This window comes from Oryctolagus cuniculus, chromosome 1, assembly GCF_964237555.1.
Source record: "Oryctolagus cuniculus chromosome 1, mOryCun1.1, whole genome shotgun sequence".
NCBI classification, from domain to species: Eukaryota; Metazoa; Chordata; class Mammalia; order Lagomorpha; family Leporidae; genus Oryctolagus; species Oryctolagus cuniculus.
Window position 1 is genome coordinate 89646930 of NC_091432.1, and position 27638 is coordinate 89674567.

Consider the following 27638-nt stretch of genomic DNA (forward strand, 5'->3'; position numbering starts at 1 on the left):
CGGACAACATAAACTTTACCACAAAAACTGTTAAGAGAGACAAAGAGGGACACTATATCATGATTAAGGGATCAATTCAACAGGAAGATATAACAATTATCAATGTATATGCACCTAACTACAGGGCACCAGTTTATCTAAAAGATTTATTAACGGACTTAAAGGGAGACTTAGACCCCAATACAGTAGTACTGGGGGACTTCAATACTCCACTCTCAGAAATAGACAGATCATCTGGTCAGAAGATCAACAAGGAGACAGTAGATTTAAACGACACTATAGCCCAAATGGATCTAACAGATATATACAGAACTTTCAATCCTACAGCTAAAGATTTTACATTCTTCTCAGCAGTACATGGAAGCTTCTCTAGGATTGACCACATACTAGGCCATAAAGCAAGTCTTAGCAAATTCAAAAGAATTAGAATCATACCATGCAGCTTCTCAGACCATAAAGGAATGAAGTTGGAAATTAGTAACTCAGGAATCCCTAGAGCATACGCAAACACATGGAGATTGAACAACATGCTCCTGAATGAACACTGGGTCATTCAAGAAATCAAAAGAGAAATCAAAAACTTTCTGGAAGTAAATGAGGATAACAGCACAACATACCAAAACTTATGGGACGCAGCAAAAGCAGTGTTAAGAGGAAAGTTTATATCAATAGGTGCCTATATCAAGAAATTGGAAAGACACCAAATAGATGAGCTTTCAATTCACCTCAAGGATCTAGAAAACCTACAGCAAATCAGACCCAAATCTAGTAGGAGAAGAGAAATAATTAAAATCAGAGAAGAAATCAACAGGATTGAATCAAGAAAAACATTACAAAAAATCAGCCAAACGAAGAGCTGGTTTTTTGAAAAAATAAACAAAATTGACACCCCATTGGCCCAACTAACTAAAAAAAGAAGAGAAAAGACCCAAATCAATAAAATCAGAGATGAAAAAGGAAATGTAACAACAGACACCACAGAAATAAAAAGAATCATCAGAAATTACTACAAGGACTTGTATGCCAGCAAACAGGGAAACCTATCAGAAATGGATAGATTCCTGGACACATGCAACCTGCCTAAATTGAACCAGGAAGACATCAAAAACCTAAACAGACCCATAACTGAGACAGAAATTGAAACAGTAATAAAGGCCCTCCCAACAAAGAAAAGCCCAGGACCAGATGGATTCACTGCTGAATTCTACCAGACGTTTAAAGAAGAACTAACTCCAATTCTTCTCAAACTATTCAGAACAATTGAAGAAGAGGGAGTCCTCCCAAATTCTTTCTATGAAGCCAGCATCACCTTAATTCCTAAGCCAGAGAAAGATGCAGCACTGAAAGAGAATTACAGACCAATATCCCTGATGAACATAGATGCAAAAATCCTCAATAAAATTCTCACCAATAGAATGCAACAACACATCAGAAAGATCATCCACCCAGACCAAGTGGGATTTATCCCTGGTATGCAGGGATGGTTTAATGTGCGCAAGACAATCAATGTGATACACCACATTAACAGACTGCAGAAGAAAAACCATATGATTCTCTCAATAGATGCCGAGAAAGCATTTGATAAAATACAACACCCATTCATGATGAAAACTCTAAGCAAACTGGGTTTGGAAGGAACATTCCTCAATACAATCAAAGCAATCTATGAAAAACCCACAGCCAACATCCTATTGAATGGGGAAAAGTTGGAAGCATTTCCACTGAGATCTGGAACCAGACAGGGATGCCCACTCTCACCACTGCTATTCAATATAGTTCTGGAGGTTCTAGCCAGAGCTATTAGGCAAGAAAAAGAAATTAAAGGGATACAAATTGGGAAGGAAGAACTCAAACTATCCCTCTTGGCAGATGACATGATTCTGTATTTAGGGGACCCAAAGAACTCCACTAAGAGACTATTGGAACTCATAGAAGAGTTTGGCAAAGTAGCAGGGTATAAAATCAATGCACAAAAATCAACAGCCTTTGTATACACAGACAATGCCATGGCTGAGGAAGAACTTCTAAGATCAATCCCATTCACAATAGCTACAAAAACAATCAAATACCTTGGAATAAACTTAACCAAAGACGTTAAAGATCTCTACGATGAAAATTACAAAACCTTAAAGAAAGAAATAGAAGAGGATACCAAGAAATGGAAAAATCTTCCATGCTCATGGATTGGAAGAATCAATATCATCAAAATGTCCATTCTCCCAAAAGCAATTTACAGATTCAATGCAATCCCAATCAAGATACCGAAGACCTTCTTCTCAGATCTGGAAAAAATGGTGCTGAAATTTATATGGAGGCACAAGAGACCTCGAATAGCTAAAGCAATCTTGTACAACAAAAACAAAGCCGGAGGCATCACAATACCAGATTTCAGGACATACTACAGGGCAGTTGTAATTAAAACAGCATGGTACTGGTACAGAAACCGATGGATAGACCAATGGAACAGAATTGAAACACCAGAAATCAACCCAAACATCTACAGCCAACTTATATTTGATCAAGGATCTAAAACCAATTCCTGGAGCAAGGACAGTCTATTCAATAAATGGTGCTGGAAAACTGGATTTCCACTTGCAGAATCATGAAGCAAGACCCCTACCTTACATCTTACACAAAAACCCACTCAACATGGATTAAAGACCTAAATCTACAACCTGACACCATCAAGTTACTAGAGAACATTGGAGAAACCCTTCAAGATATTGGCACAGGCAAAGAATTTCTGGAAAAGACCCGGGAGGCACAGGCAGTCAAAGCCAAAATCAACTATTGGGATTGCATCAAATTGAGAAGTTTCTGTACTGCAAAAGAAACAGTCAGGAGAGTGAAGAGACAACCGACAGAATGGGAAAACATATTTGCAAACTATGCAACAGATAAAGGGTTAATAACCAGAATCTACAAAGAGATCAAGAAACTCCACAAAAACAAAACCAACAACCCACTTAAGAGATGGGCCAAGGACCTCAATAGACATTTTTCAAAAGAGGAAATCCAAATGGCCAACAGACACATGAAAAAATGTTCAAGGTCATTAGCAATCAGGGAAATGCAAATCAAAACCACAATGAGGTTTCACCTCACCCCGGTTAGAATGGCTCACATGCAGAAATCTACCAACAACAGATGCTGGCGAGGATGTGGGGAAAAAGGGACACTAACCCACTGTTGGTGGGAATGCAAACTGGTCAAGCCACTATGGAAGTCAGTCTGGAGATTCCTCAGAAACCTGAAGATAACCCTACCGTTCGACCCAGCCATCCCACTCCTTGGAATTTACCCAAAGGAATTTAAATTGGCAAACAAAAAAGAGGTCTGCACCCTAATGTTTATTGCAGCTCAATTCACAATAGCTAAGACCTGGAACCAACCTAAATGCCCATCAACGGTAGACTGGATAAAGAAATTATGGGATATGTACTCTTTAGAATACTATACCGCAGTAAGAAACAACGAAATCCAGTCATTTGCAACAAAATGGAGGAATCTGGAACACATCATGCTGAGTGAAATAAGCCAGTCCCAAAGGGACAAATACCATATGTTCTCCCTGATCGGTGACGACTGACTGAACACCAAGAGGGAAACCTGTTGGAGTGAGGTGGACACTATGGGAAATGGTGGCTTGATCAGCATAGCCCTGACTGTTAATGAACAACTTAATACATTATCCCTCTTAGTAGTTTTTTTATCTGTTCTACTTAATATGACTGGTTTAGATCTGTAATTGATGCACAGTTATTCTTAAGTGTTGAAAATTAACTGAAATGTGATCCCTGTTGAACATGGTGGTGGGAATGGGAGAGGGAAGAGATGTATAATTTGGGACATGCTCAAGCTGACTTGCCCCAAGTGGTGGAGTTGGAAGCATACCAGGGGATTCCAATTCAATCCCATCGAGGTGGCATGTACCAATGCCATCTCACTGTTCCAGGTGATCAGTTTCAGTTCACAGTTGGTCATGGTGAAGGGATTGGGAGTCAAAGGGAGCACATAGACAAGTCTAGTACCTGCTAACGCTAACTGATGGAGTAAATAAAGGGGAGAGTGATCCAACATGGGAAGTGAGATACTCAGCAGACTCATAGAATGGCAGATGTCCTAAATAGCACTCTGGCCTCAGAATCAGCCCTAAAGGCATTCGGAGCTGGCTGAAGAGCTCATGAGAGTATTTCAGGCATGGAAAGCCAAGACACTCTGGCAAAAGATCTCTGCGAGTGAGATCCCAGTGGAAAGAACAGGTCATCAAAGAAGGAGGTACCTTTCTCTGAAGGGAGGAGAGAACCTCCACTTTGACTATGACCTTGTCTAAACAAGATAAGAGTCGGAGAACTCAGAGGGCTTCCATAGCCTTGGAAACTCATGACTGGAGCATAGGGAGATTACTGATGCCATAGAGAGGAGTGTCAATTGGTAAAATCAACAACAGGAGTCACTGTGCACTTACTCCTCATGTAGGATCTCTATCCTTAATGTGCTGTACATTGAGATTTAATGCTATAACGAGTACTCAAACAGTATATTTCACTTTGTGTTTCTATGGGGGTGCAAACTGTTGAAATCCTTACTTAATGCATACTATACTGATCCTCTGTAAAAAAAAAAAAGAAAAAAAGAAAAAAAAAAAAAAAGAAATTATCAAATCCCAACTTGACTCTCACTGGGATTAAACATGACAATAGGTCTGCTCTGATTTCATCATCATTTGAAAAAAATCATCTATTATTTTTCACTTTATGTTTCTGTGTGGGAGCAAACTGTTGAAATCCATACTTAATGTATACTAAGCTTATCTTCTGTATATTAAGATAATCGAAAATGAATCTTGATGTGAATGGAAGGGGAGAGGGAGTGGGAAAGGGGAGGGTTGTGGGTGGGAGGGACGATAGGGGGGGGAAGCCATTGTAATCCATAAGTCGTACTTTGGAAAATTATATGCATTAAATAAAAGTTAAAAAAAAAAGAATATAATTGTGTACAATATTTATTCAATGTTCTAATGAAAGTATGCAATCATAGCTAGAATCTAGTACATAAATCTCTTGTAAATCATGTGTCAAGGACATTTTTTCATTTATGTAATAGTATATAACCAAAAAGAGTTTCTACTTCCTTTGATTTCCATGAATATAAACTAAAAATTTTCTTTCAAAAATACAGCTCAAAGTGAGAAAAAAGCTTCCTGCTGACTACAATATTGTACTTTTATCTGTTTTCTGGCCTCTATCCCAAAATATAAATAAATATGAAAACAGATGTATATACTACTACAATTTTTATAAGTTTTTATTTGGAGAGTAAATGTGTGTGTATGCAGTGTTTTTTTTTTTTTCTTTTCATTGCCTAAGTACTACCAGAGATATTACAAAGATATGATATCTGTTGTAGATTATTAGAGCAATGATAAAAAATTAATTATGAGATGTGGAAGTAGCAACAGAGCAGATTTGCTAAATGCTAGTTTATAATATCATCTGATCTTAAAATATGTTTCCATTTTAAGGTCTTAGAAAGTCATACGAATAAAGGCATGTGAAACTCAAGAGATATTAGTGTGATACATCATAAAACATATCAGGAAATGGAAAAGGAAATTCTTTATTTTTTAACTTTTATTTAGTAAATATAAATTTCCAAAGTACAGCTTATGGATTACAATGGCTTCCCCCCAATAACTTCCCTCCCACCCATAACCCTCCCATCTCCTGCTCCCTCTCCCCTTCCATTCACATCGATTCATTTTCAATTCTCTTTATATATAGAAGATTAGTTTAGCATATATTAAGTAAGGCTTTCATCAGTTTGCTTATACACAGAACATAACGTATAAAATACTGTTTGAGTACTATTTATAGCATTAATTCACATTGGACAACACATTAAGGACAGAGATCCCACATAAGGAGTAAGTACACAGTGACTCCTGTTGTTGACTTAACAATTTGACACTCTTGTTTATGGCGTCAGTAATCACCCTAGGCTCTTGTCATGAGTTGCCAAGGCTATGGAAGCCTTTTGAGTTTGTCGACTTCGATTTTATTTGGACAAGGCCATAGTCCAAGTGGAAGTTCTCTCCTCCCTTCAGAGAAAGGTACCTCCTTCTTTGATGGCCCGTTTTTGCTACTGGGATCTCACAGAGATAAAGTTTTATCATGGATAAACTGAGAGGGAAAATGCTGATGGGGAAACAGAGATTTTAGATAAATATCAGCATAGTCAAAAGAGAGCAAAAGGCCAGTTACACTATTACTACAGTAATAGTATATAATAGTATAGTTACACAATTACTATAGTAATTGCCAGTATCCCCACAGCAGAAGATACAGCATTCAGCTCGGTGATTCTAGCCCTGGTGTAGTCATGTTTTATTTCCACAAGTTATAGCTGAGGAAGCAAACTAGTAAGACAAACAGAAGTATTACAGAGTAAAGGATTTGGACATAACTGATTTTTAACAAAATATTTACACCACAGAATCTACACTGTAGAAGAATCAAAGAGAAAACTTGAGGAGTTTGATAGATATTGCAAAAATAGCAGGATAAATGAATTCAATATACACAAAAATAAATCTAAGTAGAGCATTCACAGTAACCAAAAGGAGCATTTATCTATCACTCAATGCTGTCCTTTAACTTTCCTTTACTCTTCATAAGAAAGAGAATAACTGTAAATAATTTTAATAACTTCTTAAATTTATGCATCATTTTATAGTTCAGAAGCTATTCACACATATATCAAAATGTCCAAAAGTTATTAAAATAGAAAATGAAGCACTAGGCATTGTCTTAGAGACTTAAATGAAAAGGTAATCTACAATAAACAGTATTCCAGCAGAACATATGTCAGATAAATTTTAAGCAGTAATATAGAAATAATAATTCATGCAGAGTTCTCTTTACTAAGAATTCCAATTGCATGAGCTATGTTTTAATCATATAAATTTTTACTGGAAATATTGGATAATTATTAACACAAAATTACTTTCTGTACCTACAGAATTCTTTGGAAATAAAAATTATTTTGTCAATTAAACACATTTTGTACAATATGAGATTCCTTGTGTGCCAAAATAATGCTCCTTAGACATGCACTTTATGATCTACAAATTTCTGTGATTTGAGAAGACACTAACAAACATTAGTTGAGGACAAATCCTGCTCATTGTATTTCCCTGCAAAAGATGGGCTCTGTTCTTGAGTAGATAAGGTTCATACATTCTATTTTTAAGAGAGATATGCACCACATGTCCCTTACTTTAGTTACAATAAATTCGTACTCTGTTATAGGAGAAATAGAAATTAAATATTAACTATTTTTCAAATGCTTGAATTATAAATCTAAGTATAGAATCAGTGAGTTAATCTGAAATTTAAATATGTATAGTCCTGCATAAATGCTGTACTTGCATAAGCATTTAGACCGTGGCATTCTTTATAATTTACAGAGCTGTTTCGTATGATTGCACATTCAGCTAACAGAGGCATTTTCCACTTACCTGAGTAGATTTAGAGTCAGAAATGAGGTGCTGTTTATTTTAGTGTCACCTGCAGTTAAAATTATGTCAGGATTTAGGCTATGGACCTGTTTTAGGGCTTTATGAGCTTTCAATAGTTCCAATGATGGAGTGAAACAAATATTTCTCTAAAAGAATATCAAAAGATATTTTTATTATAGTGGGACAAATATATAAGGCTAAGCAAATATTCTATTGAACTGACAATTATTTTAGCAGGTAGGTGATCAATTATATATATAATATATATGTAATTATATATACACACACACACACACATATATATATAACCTAGGCTTTTGTGGAAATTGGTTGATGATCTTCATTTTAGTTTAGACTGAATTAGATTGTTTGAAAATAGTGCTTTCCACTTCTCAATCAAGGTCATCCATACCATGTCTCTGCAACACCTTGTGCAATATATAGATTATTTCATCAGCTAGAAAGTGTTGTTCTATGTATATTAATGCCTAGTCCATACATTGAGTTCCATACTTGATTTTCCTCTTTATTCTATAACCAATTCTATACTTATTTTTTAATTCAAAATAAAGGAAGATATCTTCACCAACCATAGCAAATATGCAATATTAAATTTTCCTCTCCCATAGTATTGTGCACCAAAAAAGGCAAGACATGTTTTCATGGGACTGGCTGCTTTCTAAGGAAAATGTCAAATCTTCTAATGGGCTTTGACCCTTATAGAATCAATACAGAGGGGTTGGTACTGTGGTGCACCAAGTTACCTCTATGCTTGGCTAGCATTTCATATTGGGGTGCCCATTCAAATCCTGACAATTCTGCTTCCAAACCAGTTTCCTGCTAAATGTGCCTGGAAAGACACCAGCAGGTGGGCCAACTACCTGGGGCCCTACCACCCATGTGGAAGACCTGGCTCCTAGTTTTGGCCTGGCCCAGACTCAGGAACTGAGGCAACTTGGGAAGTGAACCAGTATATGGAGGATCTCTCTCTCTCTCTCTTTCCATATCTGTCTCCTCCTTTTTCTCTGTCATTCTGCCATCTGAATAAACAAATGAAACATTTTTTTTTTTGGTAAAAACGAAAAAGAAAGGTAATCTATATGTGCCCTTTTAAAATCATTAACTTAAATATTGAGCTTTCTCACCTATCACTTGGTGTTTTTGAGGTATTTTGGTAGATGTGAACATAAATCATATATAATTTTATTAAATCTTATAGAACACTGCCTGCACTTGTTCCTGGTACTTGTTCCTGTTACATTTGGGGAATATCTATGCCTTTCACTTGATTTTTTCCTCTTACATATTTATTTTCTATCTATGATATGACTAGATGGGATGCTGTGAAAAAAATCAGAATAAGTGTTCTGTATCTAAAAGCAGGGAAAAGTAATAATGTATTTGGAAGAATATAGTGTAGCATTTAGGATTCAAAGTCTACTTAAAATGCTTGAATTCAGACTCTCATTCAAATGTCTGTAACCCACAGAAATATGCCCTTTCTAGGCGCATTTTCACCATGTAGTCATTATTGAATAACAGTTATATTTTATTAATATTGCCCCTGACTTCTTTCTAAATAAAGTTAATATGTATCCAGTGTTAGACACATCTACAAAGCTTTCATAAATTAACACATTTCATTAACACAAAAATACATTGAGAAAAATTGTTATTTCTTTAATTTTATAGGGAAAGAATGAGAATTAAAGAGATTAAGCAACTTCACTGCATCATAGAAAAATTGAGAGGTGGTATTTGAACCTGGAAAGTTAAATGCTAACATCACATTTCTTTATGTTCTATAATAACATTCTGTGAAGATTAAATAAACAATGCCTTTAACAAACTCATCATATTGCTTAGTCCACAGGTAGTGTTTAATATACAGGAGCTTAGAAATTAAAATAAATGGAAAAATATGCCATTTAAAAAGTGCAAAACAGAAATCTTTTAGCAAAGTCCAACAGACTTGAAGAAAGATAAGAGTTGGAAACCTGGAGAGAAAAAACCATCGCAGAAGCAATATAAAACAAACTCTGGAGACAAAATGTTCTATAATATATAAAATTGTACTGACCAGATTTATATTGCATTTAGAACAATAGTTTTAAAATATGACTATGTATCAGAATCACCCCAAGAAACCTTTAAAAAAATCCTTGTATCTAGTTCTTAATCTTTGTCAATTAATAGATCCAAGGGAATGTGCTAAGAATCAATTTCTTAAAAAATCACCAGAACTGCTTATAGAATACTTAAAGTGAAAACTCAACATTCTGATAGGAAAATTAGGTTGTAGTCAGAATGCAAAAGGCTTTGAATGTTAATGAAAATCAACTGGACATGATTCAGAAGTGCATTTCAAATATCAGAGAAAAGGGTCTTGGATCAAGAGAGGACATTTGACATTGGGATCAAAGCCCCAAATATCACAGAGCATGAGAGTAGAAGATGAGAATATGGCTTATAGAATTTGGCATCTAAAGTGTAACTGATAATTATTGAGAAACATTTTCAGGAAACAGCAAGTAGAAGAACAGTATGCTAAGTGAACAAGGACAGTGGGTAGGGAAGCAGTAAAGGTAATATCCACCAACCCCTCCAACATACCTGAATATAAAGTGACAATTGGTAGTAGTCAGGATTTAAATAAAAAATGGGAAAGAAGACAAAGGAGCTTTGGTCATGTTAGTAAGCTAGAGAAAAGATAACACAAGAGAGAAGGAAGACAGCTGGTTACATGTTCGTATCCTTGAAGGTATGTATGCCCCCTGGTTTATGTTATCACATTAAGACAACTTATGTTAAGAATGTGAAGGCAGGGGCTGGCGCCGTAGCTCACTTGGTTAATCCTCCACCTGTGGCACCAGCATCCCATATGGGCACCGAGTTCTAGCCCCGGTTGCTCCTCTTCCAGTCCAGCCCTCTGCTGTGGCCCAGGAGGGCAGTGGAGGATGGCCCAAATGCTCCCTCATGGGAGACCTGGAAGAATCACCTGGCTCCTGGCTTCGCATCGTTGCAGCACCGCCCATAGCAGCGATTTGGGGAGTGAACCAACGGAAGGAAGACCTTCCTCTCTGTCTCTCTCTCTCATTGTCTACAACCCTACCTTTCAAATAAAAAAAATGTGAAGGCAGCATGTATACTTTTGATGATATTAATTCATCGAATCCAAGAACATGGACTATCTTTACATTTTTGGTGTATTATTCTATTTCTTTCATTAATGTTTTATAATTCACATTGTACAGATTTTTGACATCTTTGGTTAAATTTATTGTCCATATTACCCAAAGAAATTTACAGATTCAATGTGATAGCAATCAAAACACTAAGGAATTCTTCTCAGATATATAAAAAAATGATGCTGAAATTCATATGGAAACACAGCAGTCCCTGAATAGATAAAGCAATCTTATACAACAAAAACAAAGCCAGAGGCATCACAATACCAGTTTTCAAGATATACCACAAGGCAGTTAAAATCAAAACAGCCCAGGACTGGTACAACAACATATGTATAGACCAGTGGAACAGCATAGAAACACAAGTAATTAACCCATGCATCTAAAACCAACTTATCTTTGACAAAGGAGCTAAAATCAATCCCTAGGGAAAGGAGAGTCTCTTCAACAAATGGTACTGTGAAAACTGGATCTCCACATGCAGAAGTAGGAAGCAGGACTCTCACCTTACACAAAAATCCATTCAAAATGGATTAAAGACCTAAATATATGATCCGATACCATCAATTTATTAGAGAACTTTGCAGAAAACCTACAAGACACTGGCATAGGTAAAGAGTTTGGAAAGATTCCAGAGGCACAGGCAATCAAAGCCAAATTGACAAATAGGATTACATAAAATCGAGAAGTTTCTGCGCTGCAAAAGAAACACTCAGCAAAATGAAGAGGCAACTGACAGATGAGAGAAATTATTTGTAAACTATACAACTGATAAAGGATTAATAATCGGAATATATTAAGAGATCAAGAAACTCAAAAACATCAAAACAAACAACCCAGTGAAGAAATGGGCAAAGGATTTAAACAGGCATTTTTCAAAAGAGGAAGTCCATTTCTTGGTATCCTCTTCTATTTCTTTCTTTAAGGTTTTGTAATTTTCATCGTAGAGATCTTTAACGTCCATGGTTAAGTTTATTCCAAGGTATTTGATTGTTTTTGTAGCTATTGTGAATGGGATTGATCTTAGAAGTTCTTCCTCAGCCATGGCATTGTCTGTGTATACAAAGGCTGTTGATTTTTGTGCATTGATTTTATATCCTGCTACTTTTCCAAACTCTTCTATGACTTCCAATAATCTCTTAGTAGAGTTCTTTGGGTCCCCTAAATTAAAATCATATCATCTGCCAAGAGGGATAGTTTGAGTTCTTCCTTCCCAATTTGTATCCCTTTAATTTCTTTTTCTTGACTAATAGCTCTGGCTAGAACTTCCAGAACTATATTGAATAGCAGTGGTGAGAGTGGGCATCCCTGTCTGGTACCAGATCTCAGTGGAAATGCTTCCAACTTTTCCCCATTCAATATGATGTTGGCTGTGGGTTTTTCATAGATTGCTTTGATTGTATTGAGGAATGTTCCTTCCAAACCCAGTTTGCTTAGAGTTTTCATCATGAACGGGTGTTGTATTTTATCAAATGCTTTCTCAGCATCTATTGAGATAATCATATGGTTTTTCTTCTGCAGTCTGTTAATGTGGTGTATCACATTGATTGTTTTGCGCACATTAAACCATCCCTGCATACCAGGGATAAATCCCACTTGGTCTGGGTGGATGATCTTTCTGATGTGTTGTTGCATTCTATGGGCCAGAATTTTATTGAGGATTTTTGCATCTATGTTCATCAGGGATATTGGTCTGTAATTCTCTTTCAATGCTGCATCTTTTTCCGGCTTAGGGATTAAGGTAATGCTGGCTTCATAGAAAGAATTTGGGAGGACTCCCTCTTTTTCGATTGCTCTGAATAGTTTGAGAAGAATTGGAGTCATTTCTTCTTTAAATGTCTGGTAGAATTCAGCAGTGAATCCGTCTGGTCCTGGGCTTTTCTTTGTTGGGAGGGCCTTTATTACTTTTTCAATTTCTGTCTCAGTTATGGGTCTGTTTAGGTTTTCTATGTCTTCCTGGTTCAATGTAGGTAGGTTGCATGTGTCCAGGAATCTATCTATTTCTGATAGGTTTCCCTGTTTACTGGCATACAAGTCCTTGTAGTAATTTCTGATGATTCTTTTTATTTCTGTGGTGTCTGTTGTTACGTTTCCTTTTTTATCTCTGATTTTATTGATTTGGGTCTTTTCTCTTCTTTTTTTTAGTTAGTTGGGCCAATGGGGTGTCAATTTTGTTTATTTTTTCAAAAAAACCAGCTCCTCGTTTGGCTGATTTTTTGTAAGGTTTTCTTTTTTTTGGATTCAATCCTGTTGATTTCTTCTCTGATTTTAATTATTTCTCTTCTCCTACTAGATTTGGGTCTGGTTTGCTGTAGGATACCAAGAAATGGAAAAATCTTCCATGCTCATGGATTGGAAGAATCAACATCATCAAAATGTCCATTCTCCCAAAAGCAATTCATAGATTCAATGCAATCCCAATCAAGATACCGAAGACCTTCTTCTCAGATCTGGAAAAAATGGTGCTGAAATTTATATGGAGACACAAGAGACCTCAAATAGCTAAAGCAATCTTGTACAACAAAAACAAAGCTGGAGGCATCACAATACCAGATCTCAGGACATACTACAGGGCAGTTGTAATCAAAACAGCATGGTACTGGTACAGAAACAGATGGATAGACCAATGGAACAGAATTGAAACACCAGAAATCAACCCAAACATCTACAGCCAACTTATATTTGATCAAGGATCTAAAACCAATTCCTGGAGCAAGGACAGTCTATTCAATAAATGGTGCTGGAAAACTGGATTTCCACGTGCAGAAGCATGAAGCAAAACCCCTACCTCACACCTTACACAAAAACCCACTCAACATGGATTAAAGACCTAAATCTACAACCTGACACCATCAAGTTACTAGAGAACATTGGAGAAACCCTTCAAGATATTGTCACAGGCAAAGAATTTCTGGAAAAGACCCGGGAGGCACAGGCAGTCAAAGCCAAAATCAACTATTGGGATTGCATCAAATTGAGAAGTTTCTGTACTGCAAAAGAAACAGTCAGAGGAGTGAAGAGACAACCGACAGAATGGGAAAAAAATATTTGCAAACTATGCAACAGATAAAGGGTTAATAACCAGAATCTACAAAGAGATCAAGAAACTCCACAAAAAACAAACAAACAAACAAACAAAAAAACAAACTACCCACTTAAGAGATGGGCCAAGGACCTCAATAGACATTTTTCAAAAGAGGAAATCCAAATGGCCAACAGGCACATGAGAAAATATTCAGGATCACTAGCAATCAGGGAAATGCAAATCAAAACCACAATGTGGTCTCACCTCACACCGCTGAGAGTGGCTCACATACTGAAATCTACCAACAACAGATGCTGGTGAGGATATGGGGAAAAAGGGACACTAACCCACTGTTGGTGGGAATGCAAACTGGTCAAGCCACTATGGAAGTCAGTCTGGAGATTCCTCAGAAACCTGAATATAACCCTACCGTTCGACCCAGCCATCCCACTCCTTGGAATTTACCCAATGCAATTTAAATTGGCAAACAATAAAGCGGTCTGCACCCTAATGTTTATTGCAGCACAATTCACAATAGCCAAGACCTGGAACCAACCTAAATTCCCATCAACGGTAGACTGGATAAAGAAATTATGGGATATGTACTCTTTAGAATACTATACTGCAGTAAGAAACAACGAAATCCAGTCATTTGCAACAAAATGGAGGAATCTGGAACACATCTTGCTGAGTGAACCGGGAAGCTGCGGGGATAAGAGAAACAGAAGTTTAGAAGTAAAATGAGAGAAATAGGAATGCTGGCAGATAGAAGTAAAATAGGAGAAATAGGAATGCCCGGAGATAGAGAAATAGAGAAAAATAAGGCCTCCCCACAACATGGCAATGAGAGAGCTTGGATTCGGTCTGCCTGATTAGGGAGGTGGTGAGCACGTGCGGGCGGCTAGCAGCTTATGTGCCGCAGGTCACCGAAGACAGGCACGAATTAACATCAATAAGTCTCCCCACAATACGGCAATGAGAAGGCTCGGATTCAGTTTGCCTGATTGGTAGGGCTTGTAAGCACCTGCAGGCAGTTCTAGCAGAGTAGAGCATGCGCTGCAGGGCACCGAACACAGGCACACATCACCGCCTAAAACGCTCCTCACAACATGGTGAAGAGAGGACCCGGATTTGGTTTGCCTGATTGGTAGGGCTTGTAAGCACCTGTGGGCAACTCTAGCAAGCAGAGCAGAGTGTGTGCCACGGGGCACCGAAGACAGACGCGTATCAACGCCAAAAAATAAAAAGAAAGGGTGAACTGTGGGGAGCAACTCGGACTAGACTAAGTTACTGGAATTAAGACTTATTCTATGCATCTGCTCTCCCACAATATGGCGCTGGGAGAGGAGAAAACAGCTTCTATGCAGTTGTCTCTTGCCAACTTGAGTGATGACCTCCAGGAGCTGATCCTGCTCCTGATTGGAGGAGAGCAGCATACTCGGCATGTGGGTAGCAGATTTGGGACTGGAGGAAGAGGACTATAAAGGAGGAGAGAGACAACATGCACCAGGAACATCTATCTGAAGGAACACCTGAGCAGCCCCCGAGAGAGCCGGCCGGCGGTGTGCCACTCCCCCGCGGAAGTGGGGAAAGTGGCAGGGGGGCCCGCCCCTCCACGGAGGTGGAGGGACGGCAGCCAACCCAGGAAGAACCAGCAGCAAACCCGGGGAGGGCCGAGCAGACAAAAGAACAGCGCAGGGTTCAGTGTCGCTCCTCCACGAAGAGGGGGAGCGACATAATGGTGCCGTGACTCAGATATGAAGCTTAGGAGGGATAGTGAAATAAGCCAGTCCCAAAGGGACAAATATCATATGTTCTCCCTGATCGGTGACAACTGACTGAACACCAAAAAGGAAACTTGTTGAAGTGAAATGGACACTATGAGAAACGGTGACTTGATCAGCATAGCCCTGACTGTTAATGAACAACTTAATACATTATCCCTCTTAGTAGTTTTTTTTTGTCTGTTCTACTTAATACTATTGGTTTAATTCTGTAATTAATACACAGTTATTCTTAAGTGTTGAAATTTAACTGAAATGTGATCACTGTTAAACATAAGAGTGGGAATAAGAGAGGGAAGTGATGTACAATTTGGGACATGCTCAAGCTGACTTGCCCCAAATGGTAGAGTTAGAAACATACCAGGGGATTCCAATTTAATCCCATCAAGGTGGCATGTACCAATGCCATCTCACTATTCCAAGTGATCAATTTCAGTTCACAATTGATCATAATGAAAGGACTAAGAGTCAAAAGAGGCACATAAACAAGTCTAGGACATGCTAATACTAACCAATAGAATAAATACAGGGGAGAGTGATCCAACATGGGAAGCGAGATACTGAGCAGACTCATAGAATGGCGGATGTCCTAAACAGCACTCTGGCCTCAGAATCAGCCCTAAAGGCATTCGGATCTGGCTGAAAAGCCCATGAGAGTATTTCAGGCATGGAAAGCCAAGACACTCTAGTAAAAAACAAAAAACAAACAAACAAACAAAAAAAACCTAAATGAAAGATCTCTGTGAATGAGATACCAGTGTAAAGAACAGGTCTTCAAAGAAGGAGGTACCTTTCTCTGAAGGGAGGAGAGAACCTCCACTTTGACTATGACCTTGTCTAAACAAGATAAGAGTTGGAGAACTCAAGGGGCTTCCATAGCCTTGGAAACTCATGACTGGTGCATAGGGAGATTACTGATTCCATAAACAGGAGTGTCAATTTGTTAAGTCAACAACAGGAGTCACTGTGCACTTACTCCTCATGTAGGATCTCTGTCCTTAATGTGCTGTACATTGAGACTTAATGCTATAACGAGTACTCAAACAGTATATTTCACTTTGTGTTTCTATGGGGGTGCAAACTGTTGAAATCTTTACTTAATGCATACTAAACTGATCTTCTGTAAAAAAAAAAAAAAAAGAAATTATCAATTCCCAACTTGACTCTCACTGGGATTAAACATGACAATAGGTCTGATCTGATTTCATCATCATTTAAAAAATCATCTATTATTTTTCACTTTATGTTTCTGTGTGGGAGCAAACTGTTGAAATCTTTACTTAATGTATGCTAAACTGATTTTCTGTATATAAAGAGAATCGAAAATGAATCCTCATGTGAATGGAAGGGGAGAGGGAGTGGGAAAGGGGAAGGTTGCGGGTGGGAGGGACGTAATGGGGGGGAAGCCATTGTAATCCATAAGCTGTACTTTGGAAATTTATATTCATTAAATAAAAGTTAAAAAAAGGAAGTCCAAATCGCCAACTGACACATGAAAAAATGCTCTGGATCTTAGGCATTAGGGAAATGCAAACCAAAACCACAATGAGGTTTCACCTCACCCCAGTTAGAATAGCTTTCATACAGAAATCAACAAACAACAAATGCTGGTGAGGATATGGGGGAAAAGGTACCCTAATCCACTGTTGGTGGGAATGTTAAACTGGTTCAGCCACAGTGGAAGACAGTATGCAGAAATATAGACCTACCATATGATCAAGCCATCCCATTCTGGGAATTTACGCAAGGGAGATGAAATCAGCTTATCAAACAGTTATCTGTATCCCCCTGATTATTGCAGCTCAATTCATAATAGTTAAGATATGGAATCAACCCAGATGTCGGTAAACTGAAGCCTGGATAAAGAAATTATGGGATATCTACACCATGGAATACTACACAGTGGTGCAGATTTAAAATCCTGTCGTTTTTGTAACAAAATGGATTAAACTGGAAAACATCATACTTAGTGAAATAAGCCAGTCACAAAAGGACAAATATCCCATGTTCTCTCTGACTGTGATAACTAAAAGAGCACCTAAAAGTAATCTATAGAAGTGAAATTGACACTTTGAGAAGCAATGGCTCTGAATAGCCCTTTTCTTGCCTGTTGAGGAAGAGATTTTTTAATACGATTTTTTTAACTCTTTACTTAGCACAGAATTAATCATATGTGTATAACATTAATTGAATATAGATCTTAGTAAGTAAACAAGAATGGGAATAGAGGAGGAGGACGAGAGGTGGGAGTGTGGGTGGAAGGGCAGGTCCGGTGGGAAGAATCACTGTGTTCCTGAAGTTGCACTTAGGAAATGCATGAAGTTTTTATTCCTTAAATGAAAGGTTTCTGGCAGAAAAAAAGAAAAAAAAGAAAAAAGAAGGCAGAGAGTTGATTTGAAAAGTGATCCAGGAAAGCTGGAGTGAGGAAGCAAGGGAAGTGAGAGCCATAGCAGGAAGATTTGGTATCAGACTAGAGGACACTAAAATGAGCCATTGAGAACTGGTCCACGCAAAGTCATAGAAGTGCTAAGGATGATTTCCAGAGTTAGGCATTTGAGATTTGGGACATCAAGTTTTTTCCCTAGGGGCTCTAATAATTAAGTATTTGTGAGGGCCTCTGGGGCAACTGACTCCTCTCCACTGCCTAGCTGTCCAGTATGTTCCATTGTGTATGGAAGACCTGGAAGTAGACTGCAGGAGCCCAGCTTCTGGCAGCATGAGGTAAGTCTGGGGTCACACTGCAAGTGGGTATTGTTATCAAAGAGCCTGTGAAGGCATACTGAACAGGCATCATATATCTCATAGTGAGTATCACCAAGACTGGTACAAAGAAAAGAAAAGAATGAAGGACTAAGTATGAGCTAGTTGTGTTGTAAAGATGAGAGTATTTGGAAGAATGGAAAATGGGGTAAGAGAATGCTCCCTCTTTTCCCTTGGTCTATGAATTTGAGACCACGGCAAAAAGAAGGACCCAGCTAGAGAGGGCCTCATGATATCAGAAGTGATGATGGAGAAGCAAAATAAATAATAGCTTTTGAATCAATATGTGCGCAAGAAAAATTTGTAAGAACAGAGAGAAGGAAGGACCAATGAAAGAAGGCCACAATTCACATAGGAAAATGCTGGTTGTGCAGACAGCATTAACAGTAGAAACATTCCATTATTTTATGGAAAAGAAAAGTACAGAAAATATTGAATCTGGAGGTTGAAAGAAATCTGTGAAAAAGAAGTTGCTGAAGTTTTCAATGATAACATAAAATATGAGGGTTGCAAGAAATTGCTGCACAATAGTTTGTTTGACAGACTCTATTCTTATCAAGCCCATGTATCAGGTGTATTTACTTTTATTTGAAAGAACTGAGACTAGAGAAACATAGAATGTGAATACAGATCTGCTTGTTCATAGAGCCTTTTCTCATTAATTCTATCATGCTAATTCCTTTGGAGATAGGAGCAAGTTGATAACCAGGCTGCAACCATGTCATATGTCATTTCTTGGCAGAGAAAAAACTGACAGAATGAAGATAGCAACTGACTTTTTTTTTTTTTTTTTTTTTTTTTTTTTGTGCTGGCTCATCAGACATGTCCAAAGGAGAAGCCAGAATTAAGAATCACTCCTGGGCCGGCGCTGTGACTTAGTGGGTAGGGCCGCTGCCTACAGTGATAGCATCCCATATGAGCACTGGTTCAAGTCCCGGTTGTTACACTTCTAATCCAGCTCTATGCTATGGCCTGGGAAAGCAGTAGAAGATGGCCAAAGTCCTCGGGCTCCTGCACCCATGTGGGAAGATCCAGAGGAAGCTCCTGGCTCCTGGCTTTGGATTAGCGCAACTCTGGCCATTGTGGCCAATCAGGGAGTGAACCAGTGCATGGAATACCTTTCTCTCTCTCTCTCTCTCTCTCTCTCTGCCTCTCCTTTTCTCTCTGTTTAACTCTGACTTTCAAATGAATAAATAAATCTTAAAAAAAAAAAATCACTCCTGACTCAACTGGTCAAGGTAGTAGGAGTAGGACCTGGTGGGGGTACAGGAGAGAGGTCTCAAAGGAGGGATGCCAAAATGATGGCAAAAACTAGAGCCAGTGACAGACTGCAGGATGATTGCGGTGTTTGTCATTTGGAGAAGCAAAGCAGAATGTAGTTCGTAAACATCAATTTCAAGAAAAATGTTTTGAGCTGCTTTATTCCCACTGTTGTGTATTAGTCTACAAATATCACTGAGTGCTAGTATGTTTCCAGTGGTGAAAAGAGCAAAAACATTTCTTTGAAATTATTTTCTCATAAGGAGGGAAAATATAAATAAGCATTTAAATAAACTTGTGATAAGTGGCATGAAGGAAACACAGGAAGTATTATGATTATAATTTAGGGTTCCTTCTCTGTGAGGGTTTGGAGAAGAAACTCATGGGTTTACAAATGAAATGGACAACTGGGGTGAAAACTAGGAAACTGGAAGCCTGGAAGCAGATCTGGCATTTTGAGATTTTGTGACAATATTAATTTATTTAGTTTTCTCACGCCTGGGTTTCCTTTTCAGTAAAGTAAGACTAGTAGTGCCAAATCACTCTAAATATTTTCAAATAAAAACTGTATTAATTATTATATGAGAAAAAATGTTCAAGACTAAGGCATGGGGGAAATTATTTTAAAACAATATTATTAAGGGAGAAAAGTTCAGAGTTTTCAGCACAGTGGTAAATGTGCATTCAAATCAGCAAAGTGAAGCTGAATTTTATTAAAACAATGCTTCTGCCAAAACCTGACAGATGCATCACGAACACCTCCAAAGCTGTCACTGGTTTACCAGTCACCCAAAGCAATCATTTCTGATAGGTCTCCTTCAACACTAACACAGTGGTTGGAATCCTGACCTTATTAGAGAATAGCAGAAACAGCACGACAGAAGCACAAGAAGCATAGAAGCAGTATCAGTTGTCAGCAGCCTTGTCAGGACTGCTATAGAATGCTTTAAGATAGATACCCAAATACTGTGCATTTTGCTTTTAGTGACTTTAACAGCATGCAATGCTTTGTTCTCAATCAAAAGAAATGTTAAATAATAATGATAAAAATTTCTAAAAGGAATAATGAAACCCTACACATTGTGAAAGACTTGCCTATGAAAAAGCCCCTAGAGCATCCTACAAGTCAAACACTGCCAAATTCTATTTCTAGACCAAATTTTCCTTGTCCTTAGGGAACAGCTGTCAAATGGTTCCTTGACTAACATTCAGACAAAGCCACAGAGTGGATTGATAACTTTAATGAATAAAGTCAGCTAAATAAATGCTTGTTGATTCCATTTCATACTGTGAAAGAAAAAGAGGAAAAAGAGAGTACATAAATTAATAATAACCTATGGCATTACAGCACTCTTGTATAAATGGCAGTCATTTGTTGCCTGAGATAAAGGACATAGGAATTAGAAGCGGTAGTGAATACTTACAGTGAAATATCAATCACACGATTTATGAAAAACTAAATTTTTGTCTTTAAACTATTTCTAAAGCTCTGTAATTGTCTTCTCTTGAAAAATTCCATACCTAAAACCATAAACACTGGAATCAATGTTTCAATAATATACTAGGAAATTCAGGAATAAGAACGCATACTCCTAAATTTAAGCTACTGCTTTTAGTTTACTATGTTAAATATACAACATTATCCAAATTTACTTCTATACGACTGAATATGAAACATACATAACTTGTGTTAAATTCTTGATTTTGGAATTTCTGGCTTTATTAGAATGATATTTAATGTCTTCATCAAAAATTAAAGAAAATGCATATTTTAGAAGTCCAGCCTAGTTTTTTATAATATTAATTTACCACTAATTTTGAAAGAACTTCAGTGTTTAAAAAAAAAAAGGTTTCAATGCAATGGAGAAAAAGCAACATAATACTAATAAACATCCATGAACAATAGCAAAAAGGGCAATTATCATGGCTGTGCATACCTTACAATAACACATACATGAGAACAGCATACTTGACCTACATACAAGTATAAATATCTTCTAGCATCTGTTATCAATAATTTCCAAGTATTCATACATACTAGCTATAAATAGATTGATAGATGATAGATGCTGTAAGATCAATTTCTAACTTCCTGAAATGCTTTTCTTATGGTTCCTTCTAGCAATTTCAAAGTCATATGTTTTGTATTTAAGTGCTTAATTCATTTTGAATTGAATTTTGTGCATGATGAGAGATAGGATTCTAGTTTTACTCTTCTCCATATGACTATCCAATTTTGCCAGCACCACTAATTGAAAGGAATATCCTTTCTTTAATGCATGTTCTTAGCCCTTTTATCAAAACACAGTTGACTGCACATGCATGTAGGCTTACTTCTACAGTTTCACTAGTCTGTGGATCTGTTTTACTTTTTCTAAGATATATTTATTTATTTGAAAGTCAGAGTTACAATGAGAATGAGAGGAAAAGAGAGTGGTCTTCCATCCACAGGTTCACTCCCCAGTTGGCCGCAACGGCTGGAGGTGTGCCAATCCAAAGCAAGGAGCCAGGATCTTCTTCTTGGTCTCCTATGTGGGTGCAGGAGCCTAAGGGCCTGGGCCATTTTCCACTGCTTTCCCAGGCTGAAGCAGAGAGCTGGATCAGAAGTGGAGCAGCTGGGACTCAACTGACACCCATATAGAATGGGGGCACTCCAGGCGGCAGCTTTACCCACTATGCCACATCTCTGGTCTCTTTTATTTTCCTAATACCATGAATTTTAATTAGTATAGCTCTGAAATATATTTTAAAGGCAGGTATTGTAATGTATGTATTTTGGCTATTTATTTATTTGACAGGTAGAGTTATAAACAGTGAGAGAGAGAGAGACAGCTCCTCCCTCCATTGGTTCACTCCCCAAATGGCTGCTACTGCCAGTGCTGCGCCGATCCGAAGCCAGGAGCCAGGTGCTTCTTCCTGGTCTCCCATGCGGGAGCACTTGGGCCATCCTCCACTGCCCTCCTAGGGCACAGCAGAGAGCTGGACTGGAAGAGGAGCAACCAGGACTAGAACTCGGTGCCCATATGGGATGCTGGTGCCGCAGGTGGAGGATTAACCAAGAGAGCCACGGCGCCGGCCCCCTCATTTTGGCTATTTTCAAGGTCTTTTATGGTATCATACAAATTTTAGTAGTGTTTTCTTCTAGTTCCATGAAAATTTCATTAGGGTTGTTATAAAGTTTGCATTCAATCCGTAAATTGCTCTGAGTAGTATGCACACTGTAATGATTTTGATTCTTCCAATCTATATGTATGGGAAGTCTTTCTGCTCCTTTAATTTCTTTCACAGTGATTTATTGATTTCATTGTGGAGATCTTTTAAATTTATTCCCAGCTATTTTGTTTTATTTGTAGCTATTGGAAATGGAATTGCTTTCTTGATTTCTTTTTCAGACGATTTACTTTTAGTGTACAACACCACCACATAGTTTTGCACATTGATTATGTATCTTGCAACTTTGATGAATTTATTATTTCAAATTTATTTTTGATTTTATTAGCTCTAATATTCTTTGGGATTTTCTAAGTATAATAGTGTGCAAAAAGTGACAGTTTGTCTTACTTGTTTATAGTTTGGAAGTTCTTTATTTCTTTATCTCGCCTTACTGCAGTGCCTAGAACTTCCAGTACTATAACGCTTAAAAGGCATGGAAATGGTCATCCTTCAGCATTCTTCTTTTCCTCATTCAGGAAGATGTTAGTCAAGTGGCTTTTTACCCTTGGGTTTTATTATGCTGAGATTTGTTACTTCTCAACCTAATTGTGTCAGCATTTTTAGCATGAAGTTTTGTAAACTTTAACCAAATTGCCTTTTCTGTGTCTATACTGACATGATCATATGATTTCTGGTCACTTATTCTGTTGATGTAGTATATCACATTTATCATTTTCCATATGCTGAACCATACTTGTATACTGGAATGAATCCCACTAAACCATGGTGAATATTATTTTTAGTGGGCTATTAGATTAGATTTACTAATACTTTATTTCAGATTTTGCATCTATTATCAAAGGATAGGCTTCTTTTTTGTGTATGTACCCTTGACTTATTTTGATATCAAGGTGAACCTTGCCTCACAGAATCAATTTGGTAAAATTTCCTCCTATTCTATTTTTTGAAATAGTTAAGAAATATTTGTGTTAATTATTCTTTAAAGGATATATAGAGTTCAGCAGTGAAGTCATCATCAGTTTTTATTTGATAGGAGACTTTTTATTACTGAATCTATTATAATTTTATTACTGAATCCATTGTACTACTCATTATTGGTCTGTTCAACTACTGTGTTTCTTAATGATTCAATCACATGAAGGAGTTTATGCCAAGAAACTTGTCCCTATTTTTTTTGATTATCAAAATTGTTGCCACATAATTGTTCATTGCAACCTGTAACAATCCTTTATATTTCTGTGTCAAACTGTCTGCAGGTTCATCTCTAATTTTATATATTTGAATTCTATCACTTTATCTTATTCCTTCAAAAAAGATCTTTCAGTATCATATATCTTTTTTAAGAACAAGATTTTCTTTCTCAAGTAGGCAGGCATACAGGTTAAAACTGATTAAGTTTATGAACTGGAAGATCACGCCTTTATCACACCCCTGTGTGACCTCATGCCCTACGTGATACCTTCACCATGCCCATGTGTGAACTCATACCCCTACCTGAGTGCCCACCAGCCAATCAGGTTAATTAACCACTCCCCATTGGAAGTGGGTTAAAAGCTTGGGACATGGTATGACCTGGGCCTTCTCTTCTTCCCTGGCCTCTTGCCAGGAGGGGGCTGGCTGTAGCCCTGCACCTCCAGGGCACATGGCCTTTGGGCCACCAGCCCTAGGCTTCCTGGCCTAGATGCTCCTCCATGTGGCTGGTTCCTGGTGCTTGGTAGGAACCCAGATTTTCCTCTCTCTCTTAGATAAAGCTCTCTCTCTCCCATGATTTCTCTCACTAAATAAAAGCTTAAAATGTACCATGCTGCCTGTTTATTTATGCCAGTATTTAGAATTCTTCTCTAAATGTTAGGCAAGAACCCTCTAGGGCTTATTAATATTGGGGATTTATTACTTAGCATATGGTGATTGGTAGCTTTGGGATCCACAAGGAGAGAAGGCCTATCCTTCCAGGAATGGAGAGTCCCTACCCGAACTTCCCTGGAAGAAAAGTCCTTGTCAGGGTCCCCACAGGTGCCTAAAGGTCAACCAATGAGGATTAGACCTGCCTCAACCTTTAACCACCATGCCCTGTATCTATAAAAGGAGCCCTTCCAACTTCTGATGCGGGACTTCCCCAGCCCCTGCTCTGTTGGTCTATTGGGACCGGGCCCGGGAGCGGAATCCCAATAAAAGCTTGTGAATTAATTGATTCATCTGCCTGGGAAGATTTGTTATGCACCAAACACCTTGCAGTGATATCCTATGGCACCCCAAATTCTGGTAACATATGTGGCAGCCCAGATGGCACTTCTGGGGAACAATATGGGACCATATTTTCATATAGACTTTAGGGGGTCATTTCCAATATCAATTCCACCAACTTCTTATATTGTTTCCTCAGCTCTATACTGTTCATTGGTGCTATGAGATTTAGTATTTCTTTCCTTCTACTAATTTCGGCTTTGATTTGTCACTTTTGTAGTTCCATAAGATACAGAAATAAGTTGGTTGAGATCTCGTTTTAATGCAACATTTATTGATACAAATTTCCCCTTTATACTACTTTTGCTACACTCCATACATTTAGATAGACTGACTTTCATATAAATTATTTTCAAGACATTTTAAAATTCTTTCTTAATTTCTTACATATTCAGATATCTAAAATAATAAGAAGTATGGAGTAAGTTGTTTAATTTCATGCACATTTATACTTTCCAAAGTTTTTGTGATTATGATTTCTAGTTTTACTGCATTGTGTTCAGAAAAGACATCCAATATGATTACTATTTATTTTTTAGATTTAAAAGTTTTTTTTTTTTAATTTTTTTTTTTTTTTTTTTTTTTTGGACAGGCAGAGTGGACAGTGAGAGAGAGAGACAGAGAGAAAGGTCTTCCTTTGCCGTTGGTTCACCCTCCAATGGCCGCCGCGGCCGGCGCACCGCGCTGATCCGATGGCAGGAGCCAGGTGCTTCTCCTGGTCTCCCATGGGGTGCAGGGCCCAAGCACCTGGGCCATCCTCCACTGCACTCCCGGGCCACAGCAGAGAGCTGGCCTGGAAGAGGGACAACCGGGACAGAATCCGGCGCCCCGACCGGGACTAGAACCCGGTGTGCCGGCGCCGCTAGGTGGAGGATTAGCCTAGTGAGGCGCGGCGCCGGCCCTAGATTTAAAAGTATTTATTAGAATCAAGGACCTCCAGCCAGAGTGGAGTGGAGGGGGGGCTTCCTAGAAAGGAAAACCCCAAAGGGAATGGTAGCACGTCAGCTTTCAGTACAAACTTGACAATCAGATTGGCACTGAGTTACCAGGCAGCGACAAAAACCATCCAAGGACCTCATTTACAATTCTCCATCCTGTCTGGTTGCTAAGGGTGGGAGCTCAGGAGTAGCCCCCTTGCTACTCTCATGGTAAATTTGGAAATTCCAAAAGAAGGAAGGCAGTCTGTCTGTTCTTGCTAAAGATAACATTTTGGGGAAGCAAGCAACTATTTTACACCCCAAATTCCACTGGGATCCCCTGACTATCTATTAACCCATCTGACTCCTCACATTCTCTCCCATATGGAAACCCCAACGTCTGTTAGGAGGAACTGGGCAACGATTGCTCTGGCTGCTTCATGCTGAAAGGGGCGTCTTTGGGAAGGGGAGTCAGGACAGGGTTGCAGCAGGAGGTAGCTTCTCAGCAGGAGGTGGCTTCTCCCAGGGGGATGCAGTGCCAGCTTGCAGAAACTGCTTCCATCAGAGGTTTCCTGGGCATGGCCACCTAGAATTTTTCTAAGTCCAGAGAAAACGAATCTATTCAAACAGTTTAAACTCAAAGAATCTAAAATCACAGGATCTAACACCGAGGACAGAGTCATTATGAAGTAGGCAGACATACAGACTAAAATTGTTAGATTTGTGAACCGGAAGACCATGCCTTTGCCATGCCCCTGTGTGACCCCATTCCCCTACCTGATGCCTTTGCCATGCCCCTGGGTGGCCTCATTTCCCTACCTGGCCACACCTGGGTGCCAACCAGCCAATCAGGTTAACTAACCACTCCCCTTTGGAAGTGAGTTAAAAGCCTGAGGCATAGTGTGTCCCAGGGCTCTTCTTCCCTGGCCTCTTGTCAGGAGGGGGCCTTTGGGCCATGTGCGCTAGGCTTCCCGGCCCAGATACAGGCCTAGATGCTCTTCCACATGGCTGGATCCTGGTGCTCCATATGAACCCCTATTTACCTCTCTCTCTTAAATAAAGCTCTCACTCTCCCATGCATCTTTCTCACTAAATGAAAGCTTAAAATGTACCATGCTGTCTCGTTTATCTGTGCTGATATTTAGAATTCTTCTCCAAATATTAGAACCCTCTCGGGCTTATTAATATTGGGGATTTAGTAATAAACCCATGGTGAAATTGTAAGGCACCCCAATCCGGTAGCACATGTGGCACCCCGGATAGCATTTCTAGGGAACTTTAGGGGCCACATTTCAATGTAAATTTTAGGGGGTCTTCTCCGATTTCAATTATAAGAGGCCCTAAGAAAGGCCTCTAAACTATGAGCAAGTTTTTTTTCTTTGAGAGGCAAATACAAACTGACAGACAGGGCTTGAAAATAATCAGGTAGACGTAAGGCTTTGCCAGTTAGGAGGCTCAGACCTATCTATCTGTTTACATGGGGTACATCAGAAGGGAAGCACCCTGTTGACTTCTATTACCTAGCTGGCCTGGGTGGAGAGCTGGCTTGAAGAGAAGGTAGGTGACATTTCTAAAAGGAAAACATTTATTAATTAATATACAATTCTGCCTGCAATGTTGTAGGCCCTACTTGGCCATCCCCTTGACAGCAGTGGTTACTATGGAAGCTGGGCCAAGTGAAGGGCTTTTCAGCTTAGAGCAAACAAGTTCTGTGTCTCTGATCTGGAGCCCTTTGACTCCAGGGCAGGTCCATTTCGTTACCCAACT